We start from the raw sequence: 9,868 nt of genomic DNA on the forward strand, positions 1-9,868 counted from the left end.
TTCCCCGTGGCTGCACAGAGCTCATGGAAGCACACACAGGCAATGCATACGGGAGGAAGGTGGACAGCTAAATGCTCCTTCCTCCCACTGACAGCGATCCTGTGGGATCACTCAGGGCTCCAGAAAGGAGCAGGCCAAGGCTTCCAGAATCCTTCAACCCCGACTTAACCCTAATGAAAATGGCAGATGAGTGAACTCTTGCCTCCTTGACTCTGATTATTCTGTCAGTAAAAAGAGAAAGTTAGAACTTCTCTCCAGCATTCTCCATGATCTTTAAAGTGTCCTTCATCAGCACTTGGAAATAATTCAATTTGCGATCCAAATCTAGAGGGAAGCAGCGACCAGACCCATTTCCATGGTGTGCTGGGATCCCTTCTGCATTGGGGAACTGGGCACTGCAAGGGGGTCAGGTAAGGCTATGGGATCCAGATTTGAATGGACATGGCCAAAGCTGCATAGGGGCTTGGGAAACTCTGGGCTGGCTCCTGGTCACACCCCACCCTCTTTCCCTGCCCTGTGTGACATTTCTGGAGAGGAAAATGGGGCTGCCGGGGTCCCCGGGGTCTCTCTCCCTCCCACAGCAGAAACCCTCCCTAAAGCCCAGGGAAAAGCATCCCCCAGTGCTTCCCGGGGAGCAGGGAGCGCTGTCCCGGGAAAGGGGAGCCAGGCTGCCGGCTCACCTGCTCCCCGCGCTTGCAGCGGAGCAGCCTGGGCAGCCCTGGCAGGCAGGGCCACGGCCAGGAGGAGCAGGAGGAAGAGGCGCAGAGCAAGGGCCATGGTGCCTTGCCCTCTGCCAGTCCCGCAGCTCTTGCTGCCACCGCTGTCCTGACACAGCTGTCCCAATGTCAGCACCACTGCTGCCAGCGCCGCTGCTGCCGCAACAGTTGTGCTCAAGGACTGACTGCTCGGTTGTTGTGGTGCTGTGCAACCACGGGGCTCTGGCACCTCTGTGACCTCAGAGCCTGCTGTGACCTCAGCCTGCTGTGACCCCAGAGCCTGCTGTGACCTCATGGCCTTGGCTGTACCCCCAGAGTGTACCCCCATCTATATAAACGGACTGCCCTGACTGTAAATGTTTTGTTTCATCAAAGGGCCATTTCTCAGCAAAACCTTTGTTTTGCCAGCTGACATTGCTGGTCAGGCTGTGTGCCTGAAGCTGCTCAGAATTCACAGAATTCATACAAAATTCACAGAATGACCATGTTGGAAGAGACCTTCAAGATCATCGAGTCCAACCCATGTCCCAGTACTTGAACTAAATCATGGCACCGAGTGCCACGTCCAGTGTTTTTTTAAACACGTCCAGGGACGGTGACTCCACCACCTCCCCGGGCAGGCCGTGCCTGTACTTTATCACTCTTTCCGTGAAAAACCTTTTCCTAACGTCCAATCTACATTTCCCTTGGTGCAGCTTGAGGCTGTGTCCTCTGGTTCTGTCAGTTGCTGCTTGGAGAAAGAGCCCAACCCCACCTGAGCACAGCCACCTTTCAGGAAGTTGTAGAGTGATAAGGCCACCCTTGAGTCTCCTTTTCTCCAGGCTGGACACCGCCAGCTCCCTCAGCTGCTCCTCACAGGGCTTGTGTTCCTGGCCCCTCACCAGCCTCGTTGCCTCCTCTGGATGTGCTCGAGTGTGTCAATGTCCGTCCCAAACGGAGGGCCCAGAACCGGACACGGCACTCAAGGTGTGCCCTGACCAGCGCCAAGCACAGGGGCAGAATGATCTCCCTGCTCCTGCTGATCCAGGCCAGGAGCCATTGGCCTTCTTGGCCACCAGGGCACACTGCTGGCTCATGTTCAGCCGGCTGTCAACCAGTTCCCCCCAGGTCCCTTTCTGCCTGGGCACTGCCCAGCCACACCGTCCCCAGCCTATAACGCCGCAGGGGGTTATTGTGGCCAAAATGCAGGAGTGGGTACTTGGACTTACTAAACTTCATCCTACTGGACTCTGCCCATCCATCCAGCCGTTCCAGGTCTCCCTGCAGAGCCCTCCTGCCTTCCAACAGATCGACACACACTCCCAGCTTGGTGTGGTCTGCAGATTTACTGGTGAAAGACTCAATCCCCTCATCCATGTGGTCAATAGAAACATTGAACAGAGCTGGCCCCAGCACAGAGCCCTGGAGGACACCACTGCTGGCTGGCTGCCAGCTGGAATGCAGCACCGCTCACCACCACTCTCTGGGCCCGGCCATCCAGCCAGTTCTGAACCCAGCTCAGAGTGCTCCTGTCCCAGCCGTGGGCTGCAGCTCTTCCAGGAGTGTGCTGTGGGAGACAGTGTCAAAGGCCGTGCTGGAGTCCAAACAGACAACATCCGCAGCCTTTCCTGCATCCACCAGGTGGGTCACTTGGTCATAAAAGGAGATCAGGTTGGTCAGACATGACCTACCCCTCCTAAACCCCTGCTGGCTGGGTCTGATACCCTGGCCATCCTGTAGATGCTGTGTGATGACACTCGGTATAAACTGTTCCATGACCTTACCGGGTACTGAGGTCAGGCTGAGTGGCCTGTAATTACCAGGACCCTTCTTCCTGCCCTTGTTGTGAATGGGTGTGACACTGTGCAGCTTCCAGCCATCTGGAACCTCACCAGTGAGCCAGGACTGCTGGTAAATGATGGAGAGTGGCTTTGCAAGCTCATCTGCCAACTCCCTCATCACCCTGGGCTGCATCCCATCTGTTCCCATGGATTTATGAACGTCTAAACAGCTCAGCAGTTCTGACTGCCTCCTCCTGGATAACAGGGGGCCCATTCTGCTCCCTGGCTCCATCAACCAACCCAGGAGGACAGCTGTCCTGGGGACAAGTCATTCCCACTAAGGACTGAGGCAAAGAAGGCGTTAAGCACCTCTGCCTTCTCCTGATCTGCAGTTACTAAGTTCCCTCCCACATCTAATAAAGAACAAAGGTTGGTCTTACCCTTCCTTTTACCAGTGATGTATTTGCAAAAACAGTTTTATTACCCTTTACAGAAGTTGTCATTTTAAGTTCAAACTGAGCTTTGGCCTCCCTAATTTTTTTTTCCTACATGCTTTAGCAGCCCCCTTAAATTCTTCCGGGGAGACCCGACCCTCCTTCCAAAGATGATACATCCTCCTTTTATTCCTAAATTCCTCCAAAACCTCCTTGCCCATCCAGGCTGGGCATTTGCCTCGTCGACTCATCATTCGGCACCCAGGGGCGCCCTGCTCCTGTGCCCTCAAGATCTCTGTTTGGAAGCATGCCCACTTTTCCTGGACTCCTTTGTTTTTAAGGGCTGCTTCCCAAGGAACTCTCTGAACAAGTCTCCGAAACAGGCCAAAGTCTGCCCTCTGGAAGTCCAATGTAAAAGTCTTATTGACGTTCCTCCTGATTTCACAAAATAGCAAGACATCTTGATGCCACGGTGTTCCCATGTCTGAGACATAACATAAGGCAGACCACTTGTGTTTCCTCAGAAAAACAGCCTTGTTTATTGTCCGGAGCTTTCTTTTATAGCCCATTCAAAGCTCCCAGGTCGAGACAGCTCATTGGTCTATCTGTGTGCCCCGAGACTCTGACCCTATACAATGCCTGCATCCTAGGAGAGCTCCCACTGGCTGTGTGCTTCTGCCAGTCAAACACAGAGGCTGGTACACGGAGCAGAGCTGGACTGCTTATTATAACTTGATTAATGCTGACTACAGATCAGCTTGCCATGCAACAAATTCTATCATTTCATGATCACTGTGGCCCAAGCAGCCTCCAACCACCACATCTCTCCCCAGTCCACCTCCATTTGCAAACAGCAGATCTAACATGATTCCTCCCCTGGGGGGCTCGCCCACCAGCTGCAACAAACAGTTGTCCTCCACACACTCTACAGATTTCCTGGGCTGCTTTTTTTCTGCTGTATTGAGTTCCCAGCAGATGTCTGGCAAGTTGAAGTCGCCTACAAGAACAAGGGCTGATGATCCTGAAACATTCTCTAGCTGCTTATAGAATGAGTTGTCCACCTCTTCTTCCTGCCTGGGTGGATGATAACAGACTCTCAGTAGGATGTCAGCCTTGTTGGCCTTCCCCCTAATTCTTACCATAGGCATTCAACATTCTGCCAATTAGTTCCAATATCCATGGTGTCCAAAGCCTCCCTTTTTTATTCTTTAAATAAAGGGCCACCCCTCCACCTCTTCTCCCTCTCGTGTCTCTCCTGAAGAGCTTGTAGCTATCCAGGGCAGTGCTCCAGCCATGTGAGTCATCCCACCCTGTTTCTGTGATGGCAATCATAGCATAGCTCTGCAGCTCTGCTGCTGCACCATGGCCTCCAGCTCTTCTTGTTTGTTGCCCATGCTGTGTGCATTGGTGTGCATGCACCTCAGCTGGGCTGCTGATTCCATCCCTAACTCAGGCTTACCATCCTTGGGCCTGCTTCCAGAGAGCCCAGCTATATCCCCTTCCCCCTTGAAACCTAGTTTAAAGCCCTCTCAACAAGGTCTGCTAGCTCATCAGCTAAAAGCCTTCTGCCTTTAACAGAGAGATGGAGAGCATCTGGTTACAGCAGGCCAGGTGCCATAAAAGTTGCCCCATGATCAAAGAATCCAAAATTCTGCTGCTGACACCAACCCTTGCAACACTCATTGATAGTTTGAGCTCTCCTGTTCCTTTCACCGTTTTTCCCAGCCACCAAAGGGACTGAGGAAAGGACTACCTGTGCCCCCGTCCCATCAACCACTTGTCCCAGTGCCCTAAAGTCCCTTTTAATTGTCCTGACACTCCTCTTTTCAATCTCATCGCTGCCAGCCTGGAGTATCAGCAGTGGGTAATAATCAGAGGACTGAATCAGCCCAGGCAGTGTCTCAGTGATCTTTCGTCCCCGGGCCCCAGGGAGGCAGCAGACCTCCCTGTGGGGTGGGTTCGGTCGACGTACGGGGCCCCCTGCTCCCCTCAGAAGAGAATCAGCCACTACAATTACCCTTCTTATCTTTTTGATATTAGATCCATCTTATAGATTAATGATAACTGGGAGGCTGACTGGGCAGATAAGCTTCTTCTAAATCATCTGGCTGAGTCTCTAGATCCAGGGGCGCATACCTATTCTGAAGTGGCACCTGGCAAGAGGATGGGGGTCGGGAGGAATTTTTATCATACCCTCCCTGGGCAGGGACCCATTCCCACTCTCCTTCATCTACCAGGTGCCCCTCTATTGCCTGACAGTGAGAGGCATGGGAGTCCTCTGACTCTTGCTGGGCCTCCCTTAAGGATGGAAGGGCTGAACTCCACCAATCTATTTCCCTTTCTCTTTCGCTGATACTCCTGAGTCTTTCAACTTGCTCCCTAAGCTCGGCCACCAGTGAAAGGAGATTGTTCACCTGTTCATACCGCAGGCAGGTTTTCTCCACAACTCCCCCTGAATCCACCGCTGAGCTCAAACACTCTGCACAGGAATGGGTCTGGACAGATGCATCCTTTTTGGAGGGTTCCATCTGATTACATACACTCGTATTATCTACACTTTTCAATCACGTAAAAACCATTACTACCAGTAACCCCAAAACCAATCAACCAACAGAAACGCTGCAAACAACACACAGTAAACCTGACTAGAAAGAAAACCTGCAACCCTTCCTGCTTGCCCTGCCTGTGCCAACTGCCTCGCGAACTGCCCTTCAGAGGCGAGCCACAGCCCTGTTTGCCCGCTCCTGTTCGCCGCGCTCCCTAGAGGCCTCTTTTAACCAACCCGCTACCCAAGGAGGGAGGAAGCCACACCCTGTCCCTGTGACTCACAGGCTCTTGATGGCTTCCCTCTTTTCCTGGGCATGCCACTGGAGGAGCTGCAGGCCCAGATGATCCCACTGAAGGAAATGGGCCCTCAGCCCAGGGACGCTCAGCATGGGCTCGCCCAGCCCCTCGGGGCCCCGCTGCTGCTCACAGCAGCCCCTGCCTGGCTCCTGCCTGCCCTCACCGTGGGCATCCACGGCTGCTCCTGGGCATGGAGCTCAGCCAGAGCTGGTGCCGGCTGGGCTTTGCTGGTGGTACCACCCGGACACTGGGGTGACAGCTCCATGTCTTTATGGTAACAGAAGAGTTGGGCCAAGCCCTACTCACCTTCAGTAAGGGCCTGAGAGCGGGACCAGTGCCTTCAGGGGTAGAGGACCTTGTTTGGGTGGTGGCAGCATCTGCACAGCAGCAAGTTGATAAAGCAGCTGTGACAGGGACATTACGCATGGGCATGGAGATGTGCGATTAGAGGTCCAGTTCTCCCTTAGGTGTTTGGCAGGACATGTGAAGGGGGAAGGATATGACTGTGAAAGAGGCCATGGCAAGTGACACAGTGAACAGAGTCTATGCTGTACCTATCATGCACTGCTTGTGTCCATGCTGCGAGCAGAAAATCCTTGAGATTTTTCAAAGTGGATTCAGGGCATGTGTTCCTGTCTTGCTTTGAAGCTCTACAGGTTCGGTGGGGAGCGTGAGCCCGCGCTGTGCTGCAGTGCTGAGCTGGCAGCATGGTGGATACGGCCAGGACGTTCTCTGCTTCCCCCAGAGCTGGGGCCTGCAGGCACCTTGCCGCCCCTCGGCACAGGCTGTGCCACCCAGCAAAACCCAGCCGGCCGGGAGGAGAGCCCGGGGCCAGCGCAGCTGCTTGGGCAGTCGCTGCTTGGAGGGACACGGGCCAAACCCATCCCTGAGCAGCCCCTGCCAGCCCTGGCCCTCCCTGCCCTGTGACAGCTCCTCCAGCCCAAGGACACATAGCCAGGCCCTCTCAGGACACACTGGAGCCTTGCTCTCGCCCTCTGCCCTTTCCCCACCATGGGCACCCCGTGCAGTCTCTCCCAGGTTTTGGGACATCTCTCCCACGAAGGTTCCCCTGCAGGACTGCTCAGTACCCAAGTGCCCGGAACATAACAATTCCCGTGGGCTGGGCTGGTCTTGTCCCAGCTGGGCAAGAGTAAACATTATGAATTAAAAACAATTTTTTTTTTGTTTGTATTGCCAAAGTGTCAGAAGATTCTAGGTATCTGCAACTGTAAAACTCCTTTGACAAACAGAACTCTTGAAGTAAAGTGGAACAAATATCTGGGGTCTCCATTCTATGAAAAACTTTTATTAGATGCTACAAATGAAAAACTTATCTAAATGTTTCAAAATGCAAAACAAAGATAACATGAGGTTGCTGTTAGCCTCAGGAGCCCCATGCCTGGCTGCTGCCTGTCCACCAGACAAGCAGCTGCGCCAGTGCTGGAGGTAGCACACAGACACATGAGCTGAAGCCCAAATATGTTGCTGGAATCAAGCCTGTGACAGATGAGTAATGTGATAGTTGACTCTCACAAGTAAAAGACAAATATAATGTATGTATGTTAAGAGAAGTTTTACAGAGTTCTGTTTTACCCCCCTTTGTGTTGTTCTCATGGAGCGACCTGAGTTCGGGACATTGAAGAGGGTCACCTTGTTACAAGAGCAGCACCTGAGCTCCAATTGAGATGTAAGGAAGTAAACTCCACCGCTGGACAGCAAAAAAGGAGTTGATGGACAGAACTTTAAGAAGGGCAAAAGAATTAAAAGGCAAAACCTCCATTGTGTGGATGAGCACATAGAGGGGAAAATCCACTACGCCGGGCACTCTAATATTTTATGTATTCAGTCTCCGGTTGTATTTTTAATAAATTTTTAATAAACCTCCTACATTTTTAGCAGTCAGTATAACTTTTCTAACAAACCATTCCCTGGTTGGAGGGCTGCACCTCTTGCCCTGGCAGGACAGCAGGGCCAGTCCCTTCTGGGAGAGAGGGTCCTGTTCTGGGTGGTAGTTGCAGTGTACTTCCATCAATAGGCTCGCAATGCAGCGGTGGAAGGGACAATAGACACTGGTAAGGAGGTGCAGGATGACAGGTCCAGTTCTCCCAGAATGAGGTGTTTGGCTGGTCTTGTGAAGCTGCAGAGGCGCTCCTGTGCAGAGAGGAGCGGCTGAGGCCCCCGGCTGCCAGCGGCACACTGGGACCCTCCTGCACAGCAGGGCCCAGAGCTGGCAAGGCTCCCCAGCACGGCTGGAGCGGCTGGCACAGCTTGGCCCAGCTGGACAGCTGCCCCTCAAGGCCCCGGCGAGCAGGGGACGGCTCTGGGCAGGCTCCCTGGCCAGGAGCGGGCCCCAGAGCGCGTCTGCCTTTCGAGGGCGAACCCGTCCCCGCTCTTTCTCCTCCCCACCTTGCCTTGCCTCTGCCCTGTGCCCCTGGGGCTGCTCTTGGCCAGGCAGCCTCAGTGGGAGCCAGCACTGGCTGCAGCCCCAGCGGGCCCCCCAGGACAAGGCCCAGCAATGAAGAGGCCAATGAAAGCCCTGGGCAGCAGCAGAACCCTCAGCAGAGCTCTTTGGACAACCACGGACCGGCCACAACTCCACTGCAGCCTCACTGGGAACGTTCCCTGTCTACATTAGGCTTTCAAAAGAAACTATTTGAAAGAATGATGAACAAAACACCCACCATTTTCTCTTCCAGCAACACCAGATTCCAACACAGCATAAAATAAAGACCAGCTCCAAAAGAAACAGGCCTGCCGTTAACCCTAGCCAGCAGCCTGTTCCCTTACAGACACCCGTTCTGATGTCCTTCTGGGAATTGGGAACCCGTGTTGTGGTGCCGGCTGCATCTGTGAGACCAATGGGGAGCGTGAGCCCGCGCTGTGCTGCAGTGCTGAGCTGGCAGCATGGTGGATACGGCCAGGACGTTCTCTGCTTCCCCCAGAGCTGGGGCCTGCAGGCACCTTGCCGCCCCTCGGCACAGGCTGTGCCACCCAGCAAAGCCCAGCCGGCCGGGAGGAGAGCCTGGGGCCAGCGCAGCTGCTTGGGCAGTCGCTGCTTGGAGGGACCCGGGCCAAACCCATCCCTGAGCAGCCCCTGCCAGCCCTGGCCCTCCCTGCCCTGTGACAGCTCCCCCAGCCCCAGGGGACAGAGTCAGGCCCTGTCAGGAGCCAGTGCAGCCCCTGCCCAGTCAGGAGCCAGGGCTGGCTCTGGCCCTGGGCTCGCAGCAGGGCTCCCGCTCGCGGCTGCTCCTGTGCCTTGGGCCTCTGGGCGCTCAGGGCCAGCTGCGGGAGCAGCTGCCGCGGGAGGGGCGTTGGTGCCCGAGTCCCGATTCCCCGGGGCTGGGAACGAGCTCCAGAGGCCTCGAAGCCGAGGCGCCTCCAGCTTTGGCTGCTCCCGGGCCGTGCAAGGGCAGGGCCTGGGGGAAGAGCTGCTGCCACACAGCCCCGCTGAGGGCTGAGCCCGGCTGAGCCCGGCACAGCAATTACCTCCTGTGCCTGTGCCCGTGCCTGGCAGCGCCTTCCTTCCTCCAGCAGAGGTGGGCACTGAGCCACTGCTTCCTCCGGGATGTGCCTCCTTCTGCAGAGATGTTGTATCCACCACTTGAGAAAGGAAAAAGGACAGCAGGATCAGATGGAATCATCCACCATTCAGGGAGGGGGCATCTTCAGGAGGCAAAGCTTTTCAAAGTCATGGTTAAGGATCAGAAAAACATCGGGGTTTTTGAGACTGGGCCAGTACCCTCCCACCTCCAAACAGCTGCTGTGACTGAGCAGAACTCCTGAGGGGATGGCGCAGGGCGAGGGCACACACGTGCATGGTTCTGTCCTGGCACCTGCAGCCGAGCTTTGGGCTCTGAGCTGGCAGCTCTCCCAGGGGGAAAGGCCTTGACCTACCCTCACCATCTCCCAGAGGCTCAGTCCTGAACGTGGGTTGGGAAGCCAGATCACTTTGAGCAACAGGTTCAGCTGCAAAGAAAGGCAGGACAGAACAGCTCCTGTGACTCTGCTGAAGATTCTCCTTCAGGCCAGAGTGGCAGTGAGTGCCCCTGGGTGATTGGTGCCCTCCAAGGCACTCCCTCAGCTCTGCCTTCCACTCAGCAGCAGGGGCAGGGGG

The sequence above is a fragment of the Anomalospiza imberbis genome, unplaced genomic scaffold (assembly GCF_031753505.1).
Source record: "Anomalospiza imberbis isolate Cuckoo-Finch-1a 21T00152 unplaced genomic scaffold, ASM3175350v1 scaffold_96, whole genome shotgun sequence".
Lineage (NCBI taxonomy): Eukaryota > Metazoa > Chordata > Aves > Passeriformes > Viduidae > Anomalospiza > Anomalospiza imberbis.